Source organism: Mustela nivalis, assembly GCF_964662115.1.
Source record: "Mustela nivalis genome assembly, chromosome: 6".
In the NCBI taxonomy this organism is placed as follows: Eukaryota; Metazoa; Chordata; class Mammalia; order Carnivora; family Mustelidae; genus Mustela; species Mustela nivalis.
Window position 1 is genome coordinate 124,706,920 of NC_139025.1, and position 12,958 is coordinate 124,719,877.

Here is a 12,958-nt window from a genome sequence, read left to right on the forward strand (position 1 = left end):
CTCTGCCTTGAAAGAGGGACAGACAAGGCCATCAGTTCAATCTGAGATAAGGGCTGTGTGGTCAGCTGAATGATGGGCTCTTCCACTGCCCCTGTCCTAACCCTTGGAATCTGTAAATATCTTACATGGCAAAACGACTCTGCAGATGTGATGAAATGAAGGATTTTGAGATGGGGAGATTACCCAGGATCACCCAAGTGGGCCTTACATGTAATTATACATGCCATTTCAAGAGAGACCAGAGGAAGACTTGACGTGAGAAAGGAAAGGCAGTATGATGGAGAAGTAGGAGAAGAAAGGGCTGTGTGCTGCAAAGAAGGTGTCATAATCTAGAGAACACAGGTGACTTCAGAAACTGGAGAAGGCAAGGACGTTGATCCTCTCCAGAGCCTCCAGAAGGAGCCAGGCCTGCCAACACCTTGGTGTGTTGTCCCTATTAGACTCATTTCGACCACAAGAATGGTTGGGGAATCCATTTATATCGTTTTGAGCCACCGAGTTTTGGCCATTTGTTGCACTGGCCCTAGGAAACTAACACAGGTGGGTTTTAAATAAAATTATTTCTAAGAAAGTAAGGGAAATGTTTTAATAATTTACAGAGGAGAAGTATCTGAAACTCTAATAAGGCAGTTTGAACTTGTATGTATGTTCCCCGTCAACGCTGACAGGGCATGTGCTAAGTGCCTTGCACAATCCAGTGTCCGTGGCCTCAGTCCCCCTGCCCCACTTGAATGAAGCATCTCTGGGAAACAGACGAGATCCCTCTTCAGACTTCAGATCCTGGATGGAGCGACACTGGCACAGTTTCCCCAGAGCCGGATCTCAGTATCTCTAGAAACAGCTTCCTGGAATCCTTTTCTGGAGTGAGTTTTTCAGGTTCGCTCCAGTGAACCGGTCCCTCTGAGGCCTGCAAAGGTCAGGAGACCCAGGAGGGAAGGGTAGGATTTCTCCTCTGCATTCCTACCATTTTCTCTCCTGTCTTCATCTTTTTTGTTTCCTTTTTGTCCCATTTTTCCTCATCTTTGTTCTGTCTGCCAGAATCATATTGCCCCCCTATTGCAAAGGTGGATTCTATGGTTAAAACAAAGCTGATGCAATCAGCTCAACCCAGAGAGGCCCCTGAGCTAAGAATAGGATGATCATGTAATTTATCATTCACAGCAGGACACTTCTGCATTAAAAGCAGCCTTGTTGACCTGAGACAGAGTAACTGCTGGAACTGGCAAGCTCCAACCAGAGACAGGCATAGCCAGCCCAGAGCAGGACGGCTGCTGGGACAAGGAAAATAAAGGCAGGCAGTCCCTCTATCAGGCTTCTGTCTTCCTTCTTGTCCACACTGAGCACTACAGGCCAGTGACTGTCTTTGGCTTTCAGGAGAGCCCAAGGGCGGACCAGAGTCCTGTTGGGGTAGAGAAGCAGGACGTGGACCTCTTCATTCACTTTATCTAAGAACACTGCCTCACAGCCAGTCAATTTTGAGCCAAGAAACTTGACTCAATTTACTCCACTTAGCAGCACATACCTCAGCCTCCTGCCCTACCATTCTAGGCTCTGATGGGTAATCAGACCTTCCTAAAAAGTCAGAGATCTTGAAGTGGTTGGATGGCTCAGTTAGTTGAGCATCTGACTCTTGATTTTGGCTCAGGTCACGATCTTGTGGTTGTGAGTTCGAGCCCCGTGACAGGCTCCATGCTCAATAGAGAGTCTGCTTGGGATTCTCTCCCTCTACCCATTCACCCCTTCTCCCACCCCATCTCTCTCCAAAATAAATAAATAAAATATTTTAAAAAGGAGTCTAGGACTAGACTATCTAGAACCCATCAACAGGCAATCCTGCGCCACTCATACTGTTCCCATGTTCTCCTTTGCCCAACCATTGGTTCCTGTTCCAGCCAAAGCTTCTTGGTCATTTTCAGAGCAGTCAGGAACTGCACACCTGGAATCCCATCATAGGCCAAATCTTTCTTAATTTAGAGCAACACCTCCACCTGACTGGTTTTTAATATTATTTTTTTGTGATGACCTCTGGGAAGATAAAACACAGGGTACCCCGTGAAACTTGAATTTCAGTTGAATAATTTTTTAGTGTAAATATGTCTCATGTACTCTTATCCTATCCTGTATTTTTATTTTCTAGATCTACAAACCCTACTTTCCTTCATTCCCTTCTCCCAAACTCAAGGAGATATTTTCCGAAATCCTATCGTGGTTGTATCGTATCAAAAATATATGTCTAAAAGCTTTATTTGCTTGTTTATTTATATTAGGGTTTGATGTAAGATGCAGTGGTGACGATTTCATACCCACACCGTGAATTCCATGAAGGGAGGATCACCCAGTGGTAGACACTGTGCCTGTTCAGATTTCCTCCACATCTTCTCCTGGGAGGGGTAGAGAGAGCCACTGTGCAGAGCTGACAATGTCTTCTGGAAGCTTCTATAACTTCATCTTCAACTCCAGACTCAGTCGATATGTAGGCTGCTCAGACATGTGTGTCAAAGGCTTCATATGATGTGCAAAGATCCTGATTTTGAATATTGTCCTTTGAGCCATTTTTCTAAAAGTCTATAACCAGAAACTTTAAGTAAGTTCTAGTTATTTATTTTGTTTGTTTCCTTATGCTAACATTTAAAATGAACAATTTTGTGCAACTCAGTGAGCACACTGGTGGTGGCTATCCATTATAGCACCTTTTTTTTTGTTTGTTTTTTGAAAAAATACATTCTTTGAAAGCAGATACAAAGTAATTGGAAGCTAATGGAGTGTGTCTCTTGGGGACAAATAGCAGGAGAGGTGAGAAGGAGAGTTTAAAGGCATCAGGTGGTTTTCATTTGTCATTAGTAGAATCAGCAGATTAATAATTGAAGAAAATGTGATCTCCAATCTCATTAAGTTACTCCTGCTATTTATTCATATACCACAAAAATTACAAGGATGTTCTTAGCTCAGAAGTTAAAATCTGGAGTGTTCCAGAATCCTAGGATTTAGCAAAAGTTGCATTGTCATGAGGTTGGTGGCCAGGTGGGAGTTAAATATGTCAGTTTTTTGACATATTTCAAAAGGCCTCATGGAAATTAGCCCATAAATGCTACCTGAGTATATTGTAACTGAAAACGTCCTTCAGCTGGAGACCCCCTAGGAACATGTCTGCATTTGAACAAAGCAAGCTTATTGCTCCTTTGGAGCTGGAGCAACAACCCATGGGGCCTCTCTGGGGAACTGTGGGGCATCTGGGTAAGGGGGTGTCAGAAAGGATTTCTTACAGGACTAGGGCTAGCGTTGGGTGACTCTGGAGGAGGGTTAAAAGAAGTGGGGCTTTGTTTTGGGTTGGATGCTGTCAGGAAGCATAATGCTTTGCTTGGTGACCTAATAAATCACATCTAGAAGAAGGGCAGACAGAAGTGAGGTGGCATTCTTTTAATTATAAGGAAGCAGCACTCTCACTTCATCTGGGAGAGGGGGATGTGTGGCCAGTTTTGGAGCTTGAACAGTGTTCCTGCTTTGTCTGTATTCAGACATGATGATGTACTGGTCTCGCTCTCACCCTGATCCATCACAAACACTGAATGGTTTTGCCTGCTGCATGCAATGTGATTGTTGACGCTTATCAGGAGAGCACCAAGGCCCAGCCGTGAGCGCCAGACGAGTGCCTGCCCATCATTTCTCTTTCTCATATCAAATCAGTAATAATCGATGCAAAATATGACTAAATTAGCACTTTTTTTTGTTTTTGTGTACTGCAGGATTATTGATGAATAACATATCATCAACTTTCTTTTCTTTAGAAACACTGGGATATGATTAAGTGGGTAGATATGATATTTCAAATTATGGGATTCATAAAGGAAAAGTAATAAAAAAGTCTTGGGCTACAGATAATCATATCTTGCACTATTCAAAGAGGCAGTGATACTGCAGCCACTAAACTGAACCCCAGGAGACCATGGAGAGGCTACGTCTGTCTTCATGAGTGCCTCTTGCACTGTGGTTCCCTCACTTAGGATGCTCCTCCGCCCATAGCCCTGGGGATATCTACCCAATATCTTCACAATTCCTGGACTCCATGTTTCCCAACAATCCATGGCCATACATTTCCCCCTCCAAAAACAGTCTATGATAAACATGTAATGTGTCCCCATTTCACTACCCCATCTGCCATTTGGCCAAGATGCATAGACCACTTCTTGCTGCTCCAAGCACAACCAGATATTTAGAGTAACCCACAAGAGGCAATCATAGAACTCTAAAAGGTGGTCAGAGGGTGGAGGGCTGCTTTGGGACCCTAGGAAGGAAGGAACAGTGGAAGGAAGACCTGAGTTTCTCCAGCCCAACAGAAGATGATCCTAGCCCAGAAGCTGAAGATGGCAGGATGGACGTGTTCCTTCTCTGATGAAGGATGTTCTTCTGACAATTCCAGCTCAACACCACTAGCAAGGGAAATGGATCCCAAGAACCCCCAGTAAGAACTGCCAGGGGAGGCACTCTCCCTTCTCAAAAGCTGAGATCTTCCTCGCCACCTAGGGATACCAGATGAATAAATGGTACCTGCAGGGGAACTCCACCTGAGAGGCCTCTTTGTCCAGCACAGATCACTCTGCCTCACCGGGAGACGCCCAGGGCTGGGGGAAGACCCTTCTGTCCATCAGGCAGCATCAGTAGGGACCATGGGAGATCCAGTGACATCAGAGAAACCAACAGGGGAAAATAACACAGCAGAGACTCTGATACTGTCATCGGAACCACAGCACACAGAATAGGCCAGGGCATGCATTCTTAAATAGGTGACTGCCTGCTAAAGTAAAAGATTTGAAAAAGACCCAGAGTTCCCTACATGACAGACAAAATGTCTACAATATACAGGAAAATCACCTGTCATATCACGAACCAAGAAAATCACAACTTGAATGAGAAAAGACAAGGGCCACCAACACAGAATGAATCAGATATTGGAATTACCTGACAAGAAAGTCGCCATCACAAAAAATTGCTTCAAAAATGATACATCGGGGCACCTGGGTGGCTCAGTGGATTAAAGCCTCTGCCTTCGGCTCAAGTCATGATCCCAGGGTCCTGGGATCAAGCCCTATTTCGGGCTCTCTGCTTAGTGAAGATCCTGCTTCCTCCTCTCTCTGCCTGCCTCTCTGCCTACTTGTGATCTCTGTCTGTCAAATAAATAAATAAAATCTTTAAAAAAAAATTTTTAAAAATCTTAAAAAAAATTTTAAAAAAATGATACATCACCTTTAAATAAATGAAACCCTGGAAAATCTGTCTTTCCCCTCAGCTCCAGGGCTGGCAGCTGTTTTCTGTGACCCAGCCTCTCTATACACATGAGAGTCCTTGATCCCTCCTTTCAGTCTTGGCTACCTTTGACTGCTTGATGGTTCTTCGAATGAAATTTTCCATGCTCACGTTTCTGCCTCCCGTCTGCACAGACTGGCAGATGGGGCTTTGCAAAGTTTAGAAAATATCATTTGATGAGATGGAGGAGAGTGTTTATATCATACCTGTCTAGAAAAATGCCTCAAAATCCCTTTTGACTTTGTGCTTTCTTCTAGGTCCCTCTGTCCTGGGCTTTGATAAAAGATTGGTTACTCATTCATTCATTAGCCAAGTCTCATTGGTTGTGACCTTCCATCCCCCATTATGCAATTCTCACCCCGTTTCTCACCTTAAAAATGGTCGGGCGGGGATGCTGAAGGGGTGACTGGATAGGTCAGTTGGTTAAGCATCCAACTCTTGTCTTCTGCTCAGGTCATGACTTCAGGGTCATGACATCAAGGTCCACACTGGGCTCTAAGTTCTGTGGTGAGTCTGCAGAAGATTCTCTCTTCTTCCCCCTCTGCCCCATTCCACTGTGTTCTCTCTCTCCCTCAAATAAATAACTAAATCTTAAAGGAAAATCAGGGGGCTTCGGCTTCTGCTGTCAAACTTGTTTAGGCTTTCAGCATAGTCCTCAATATGTGGGGTGGAAGTGGTAGCAGGGGATATGCTGTCTCCCTCAAACCTGTCTGTAAGAATCTGAAGACAAATGGGATTATACCACCGTCCTGCTGGAACCTTCAAAGCCTCCCCATTGCTCTGAGGAAAAACAGTGACACCCCAGTGTTACCACTACCAGCTCTTAACCTTAACTGACTGCTTGTCCCTCTGGTGCTACACAGGGTCAGGGGCCTCTGCTGTGGGCTGCCACTCCCATCCACCACGCTGGGTTACTCTGCTCATCCTTGCTTTATATATTGCATGAGGTTGCCTCCAGAGAGACTCTCCTGACCCCTTCCCTCCACTCCACTCTCCCAGGGCTTCATCCTGTCACGCCCATCCTATCTCATTCATGTCCATGTCTGTACACAAGTTCATCACACTCCCTACCAGACTCCCAGACTACCAGACGTGTGGATAGGCTTCTCCCTCTTTCCGTGTGGGAACCTGTGGAGCGTGTAGGAGGCATTGAATATGTACTCATTCTGTGATGGCTCTGCTGCTTTTCATGTGGAATGGCCCCTCCCTACCCACTGGCCAGCTTTTCTGGGGGTTCACTGCCAACGCCCCTCTCTACGTGTTTGACTTGTGCGTTTCAGTACTGGGGTTCTGGAAAATACCACTCAGAAGAGATGGCAGACAATGTCTCTCTGAACTGCTTTTTCTCCCCAGGAACATGTGGCTGGATGTCCTCACCAGTGGGGCAGGAGCAGTTTGTTAAACTTGAAGGCAAAGCCTGTGACAGAACAATTGGGAAGCTGTTTGTCATAAGCCTTTAAAAACAAGATCCAACTTACCTCAAATGTTTTTATTATGGGCACTTTCATTCTTTCACATTCTTGCAAGGCAATTTTACTGTTGCCCAATATGGTAAGTGTGTAATAGTATGTCATTTTAGGTTTTAATTTATTTTTAATTTAATTTAATTTAATTCCAGATTCATAATAAAGATAAACAGTTTTTATAAAAAAAAAAAAAAAAAAAAAAAAAACAAGAACCGAATGTCTCCCGTGTGGGATGATGAGGTTTGAACCTGGTGAAAATGAACTTAGCTCACATTTTCTGATTGTTTCCTGTGTCCTGTATCTGGAAACCTGTCTCAGCAGATAGAGCTATTAGTCATTTACTCTTTACGGATGGGGAAACTGAGGTTGAGTAGCGGGCTGGAGGTCAGTCATTGAGTCATTGCCGTGCCAGAGTTGGGTTTGCGGGTGTGATGGGCTGACCTGGGCTGGCCATTTCTAACCACTGCACTAGAGAATTGATAGACAGTTTGAAGGGAATGGATTTGCAAGCCACAAAGTGCCTTGGAGAGATTTTCTTAATCACTCCCACCTGAACTTATTTGATTTATGGCAGCTGAACAGAGCCCTAAACCACTCTGTGGGAAGCTCTAGATACAGGGTCTCAGGGCACCATTCCCAGTTGCCCCTTGCCACCCATGCTTCAGCTAAAAGCGCTTTCAGGACCACCAGTGTCCCCAAAATGATGGCATTGAAGAATTAACCTTTCAAAGAAAAATGGTTTCAGACAAAATTTTCATCCACAGCTAACTAATGAAGACAGCACACGCCAGTGACAGAAAAAATAATCACTTCGAAGGATGTAATGCTGAGTCGGCAAGGCAGCCATAGCATCTCTACACTTTTGTTTAAATCTGGGTATTGAAGGACAGGACAGCATTCTCCATTTCCAAATTAGGACAGACGCGTCTGGGGTAAATGAATACAACCTTAGGACATCAAGTCTCCAGTCCTAATTCAAAAGCAATAATTTGTGAGAAACTCAACACATGATTGGTTTTGGCCCCAGTCTGGCTGTCTGATTATAGCTGAGGCACCACCTTCTCTGGGAAGTCTTCCGTGATTTCCCAAGCCTGAGATGCCTCACTTCTTGTCTATTTCTGCATCTAAGTCTCTCCCTGGGAAGACCTCTTTTTCTGGATGAAGAACTGTTGTTCTTGCACATGACAGCACCCACTCTTCACCGCAGAGCCTGACAGGGGACATTGCATCATGGGTGGTTTATTAGTCTGATAGAACTGCTGTACAGAGAACAGAAGACTGGGGGTCTACATGACCAGGGTTTACAGTCTCACAGTTCTGGAGGCTAGACGCCTGAGATTAAGGTCCCAGCAGGCTTGGTTTCTCCTCAGGCCACTCTGCTTGGCTTGCCAATGACCTTCTTCTCCATGTGCCCTCACATGGCCTTCCCTCTGTGGGTGTCTGTGTCCTAATCTCCTCTATTTAGAAGGACACCAGTTAGACCAGATTAGAATCCACCCAGATTGTAACTGAAACAACATGACTTGACTCCTTGGGGAGTCATAAACTGCACGGGGTCGTTGTGGCACAGAAAAAACTTTATTTGCAACAAATAAGAAAATCACAGGGAATGACTTTCAAAGCTGTGACTCCCCATGCAAGGGTGGATGTGACCCTTTTATTTAGGGTTAAGATGAATATTTAGATAACGAAGCCTTGTATGTATGTAGGGGTGGGCATAAAGAAACAGGCCTGTACCTGCATTGTATGTATGTGAATGAGGCTCATGCTCCTCCTTGAGTGGGAGTTGTAGTATTATAATGAGGTAAAGGTAGTCTTTGGTCATTCTGGAGGTCACTCCAGGGTCATATCTGCACAGGCACGAGTCAGAGTGCCTGTGGGTGTTCTGGGCCAGCTGCAAGTCTTGTCAGGGAAGCTGCTGTTGTTCAAGGGTCAGTTTCATTGTCCATTTGCCTGACTTAAGAGATAACCTGGAAAGAAGAGCGGAAGGAAAAACGTAGAGCAAAGGTCGGTGAGCACAAGCAGGTGGGAATGAAGTTCAGGTTTGGGGATCTTTCTAGCTGGTGACAAATTTAACCTTATTCTGCAAAAGATTTGAGACACTGCTTTCTCAAATGCATAACCACACTTCCCTCTGTAGAAAGCATGTGAGCCTCGGCAAATGAGGACGCCTGAGGTCATCACAGAGGAACCAGAAGGCCGAGGTCGACAGGGTATAGGGATCACACCGAAGTATAGACAGGACGAGATCATATTATAATTTCAAATGGGTAGTTCTTTTCTGAGCCCTATTACGTTTGAAGAGTGTAACGGCAGTTCACACTGTATAGTAATTACCAAAATGCACAGGAGAAAACACACCACTCACTTTAAGTCAGAAGTATTTATTCCTTCAAGACTGTCCATATCTTAAAAGATAGTTTGGTATAACAGGTCTTGAAAAACAGTTATGTCATTAGTATTAATAGAAAGATATACTACAATAAATGGCCAGCTCTTGGCTGCTTTCATTTACCCTGGGGAGAAAAATGGGCAAATAGAGGTGGAGGAATATTAAGCTGCACAACCAGATGCTCCTTCAACATAAAGTTAAAAATAACCTGCCAGGATACTTTCAAGTGATTGAGAATATAACTATCCACTAGCCTTGGTATTTAAGGATACAACACTTATTCTCCTCTGTTACTCATTTTTCCGAATATAGGTCAAGGGCCTTAAAAAGGCATCATGAGCGGAGGAAAGCCGAACCAGATATGCTCCCAGCCAAAACAGCGAGAATGCTAAGCAGCAGAGGGAGGTAAATGAAGTGACAGAATTGCATGCTGCACTTTTCAAAATACTGCAGCCACGAAGAGAGAGATGAGAGTGGTGTGGGCCTGCAAGGCTCACACCCTGCCTCCGTGTGACACCCCTACTACGTAGACGTCCCACCGAAGCAGCTGACTCCACTCTGCCCAACCCCATCCACACCAGTCTGGCATACTGAAAAGGGAAGTTGTAATCCAGAGGGGAACATTTCTAGAAACCCCATGAGTGCAGAATGCCCTATGGACCCCTTGAGGATCTCTGCAGAAGCCAGAAACCTACCACATTACCCTTTGGAGATGGACGGGAAAAAAGGGGGGGAATGCGATTTTTAACCACCTCAGAGGCACAATCAGATCAAAAGGTAGTGTTTCCACATCGCACCCATTGGCGGGAACAGCAGCTCTGTCCACCAGTATTTTTTCTTCTCTCTGTCCTGAATGAATGGATTTAAGGGTAAGGGCTGGGCCATGCTGCTGCTGAGATCAGGCTTAAATAATCAGCTGGTGGGAGGCTCCAGGACTTCATGCTGAGTTAGAGAAAAAAATGGAAGTTTCTGAAAGTGGTACCTCATTTGTCAGTGGCATTTAGCAGGCCAATAAGTACAGCAAAAAGGTAAACATAAACCCTAGATCTTCCATCCTTCCTCTCAGAATCTTAGGGAAAAGAGCAGAAGAGGGAGGAGTGGGCTTTCACCTCAAGCTTGAATGGGAGAATAATTAGAGATTTGGGAAAGGGGGTCAGAGATCTTCTCAACCAGAGGAAATGGAAGGTCCACACAGAGCTGCTCAAATTAAGCAGAAGGAAGACAAAAATAAATGGCAAGGCATTCATGCAAACAGGTTCCTGGAGAACAGAAAGGAAAGTGTGACCCATCTGGAAGAAAGGCAAAGATTCTACTCAGCAAGGACAAAGAACCCAATGAACAGAAGGAAATGCTCCAAAATTGGTTATAGGAAGTTAATGAGAAATTGATTTCAATAAAACAAGAGCTAAAAGAAAAGATCGATGAATCAAATGAAAGGCAAATTGTAGAGCTTGAGAAACAAATTGAGAATCCAAAACCCACCATTTCAGAACATGTGAGAACACTGAAAACAGGCTCAGATAGATAAATCATGAAATATAGGTTTTATTAAAAAAAAGAAATATAGGTTTTTTTATTATGTAAAAGTATATAGGTAGCCACTTTAAACAGATACAAATAATAAATCTTTGATTTTAACAAAAAGAAAACCCACATCCCCAAAAGAGGGGAGAGGAAACCCAAAACATAGGATGCAAAAAATTTATATTAATACAGAAATCATTTGAGGAAAAATAATATCAGGACAACCATATCAGTTACATTTAAAGTTTAAATGAGTTTCAAGATGAACCTACAACAAAGTGACTCAAAAACGGTTAAAAATACAATCAGGAAACAACATGTGTTGGAGGGGATGTGGAGAAAGGGGAACCCTCTTACACTGTTGGTTGGAATGCAAGTTGGTGCAGCCTCTTTGGAGAACAGTGTGGAGATTCCTCAAGAAATTAAAAATAGAACTTCCCTATGACCCTGCAATTGCACTCCTGGGTATTTATCCCAAAGATACATATGTTGTGAAAAGAAGGGCCATCTGTACCCCAATGTTTATAGCAGCAATGGCCACGGTCGCCAAACTATGGAAAGAACCAAGATGCCCTTCAATGGACGAATGGATATGGAAGATGTGGTCCATATACACTATGGAGTATTATGCCTCCATCAGAAAGGATGAATAACCAACTTTTGTAGCAACATGGACGGGACTGGAAGAGATTATGCTGAGTGAAATAAGTCAAGCAGAGAGAGTCAATTATCATATGGTTTCACTTATTTGTGGAGCATAACAAATAGCATGGAGGACATGGGGAGTTAGAGAGGAGAAGGGAGTTGGGGTAAATTGGAAGGGGAGGTGAACCCTGAGAGACTATGGACTCTGAAAAACAATCTGAGGGGTTTGAAGTGGCGGGGGTGGGGGAGGTTGGGGGAACCAGGTGGTGGGTATTATAGAGGGTACGGATTGCATGGAGCACTGGGTGTGGTGAAAAAATAATGAATACTGTTTTTCTGAAAATAAATAAATTAAAAAAAAAATAAAAAAATAAATAAAATCATGAGGGAGGATATATGAAGCATAAGCTCAGGGAAAGAAATCTGGGGCCCTGATTTTGAAAGCAGACAAGTATGTATTCAAGGTAAACATTTAGAACAGAATCAAAATATGATGTATTGTTAGATATCACCTGGTAAAAGAAAGAAAAATGAAAGAAGTACAGCTAATAGAGTGTGACCCCTCTTGCCAGACTCTGACAGTTCAGTGTGAAAAGGCGGAACTCCAAGGTCATACTCTGGGAAGGACCCATTCCTACAGACTGATTATATTTAAAAAACAAAAAAACAAAACAAGAGTAAAACCCCTCAAAATATAGCTTAATAAATTATAAATAATAAAAATAGTACAGAATACATGGTGCTCAAAGAACAATGTAATACAATAATAAATTTTAATTTTTAAAAATGTGGAAATTTTTTAGATGCTCAAAAACGTTCATTTCAAAGAAGATGTCAAAACAGAATGTAAAGAATATCTAGAAAATGAAGGTTAAAAAAAACTACATCTCAAAATATGAATTGCTGTTAAAGCTTTGGTGAGAAGACTATTTAGACCGTAAAGTACTTATATGAGTAAGTCAGAATTAATGAAATTAGATGAACTAGCTATCTACCGAATGAATTAGAACACCAACAAAATAAATGATATAATAGAAAAGAAGCTACAACTTGGATGAACCTGGAGGACATTATGATAAGTGAAGTAAGCCAGTCACAGAATGACAAACGACAAAGTGATTGCACTTATGTAAGTTACTTAGAATAACCAAATTCATAGAGACAGACGACAGAATGGTGACTGCCAAGGTCTGGGGAATGGGAAATGGGGCGTTAGTACAAAGTTAGGTGTAGAGTTTCAATTTTGCAAGAAGAAAAGAATTCTGGAGATAAATGGGTGATGGTTGCACCACAATGTGACTTACCCTTAATGCTATTGACCTGTACACTTAAAAATGGCTAAAACTGGGGGCATCTGCATGGCTCAGTCAGTTAAACATCTTTCTTTGGCTCAGGTCATGATCCCAGGGTTTAGATTGAGTCCTGTTTGGGGCTCCCTGCTTAGTGGGGAGCCTGATTCTTCCTCTCCCTCTCCTTCTGCTGCTCCCCCTGCTAGTGTTCTTTCTGTGTCTGTCTCTCTCTCTGTCAAATAAATAAATAAAATCTTTAAAAAATTTGTTAAAATCATAAATTTTATGTTGTTTATATTTTAGCACAATTATATATTTATAATAGTTTTCTAAAAATATTA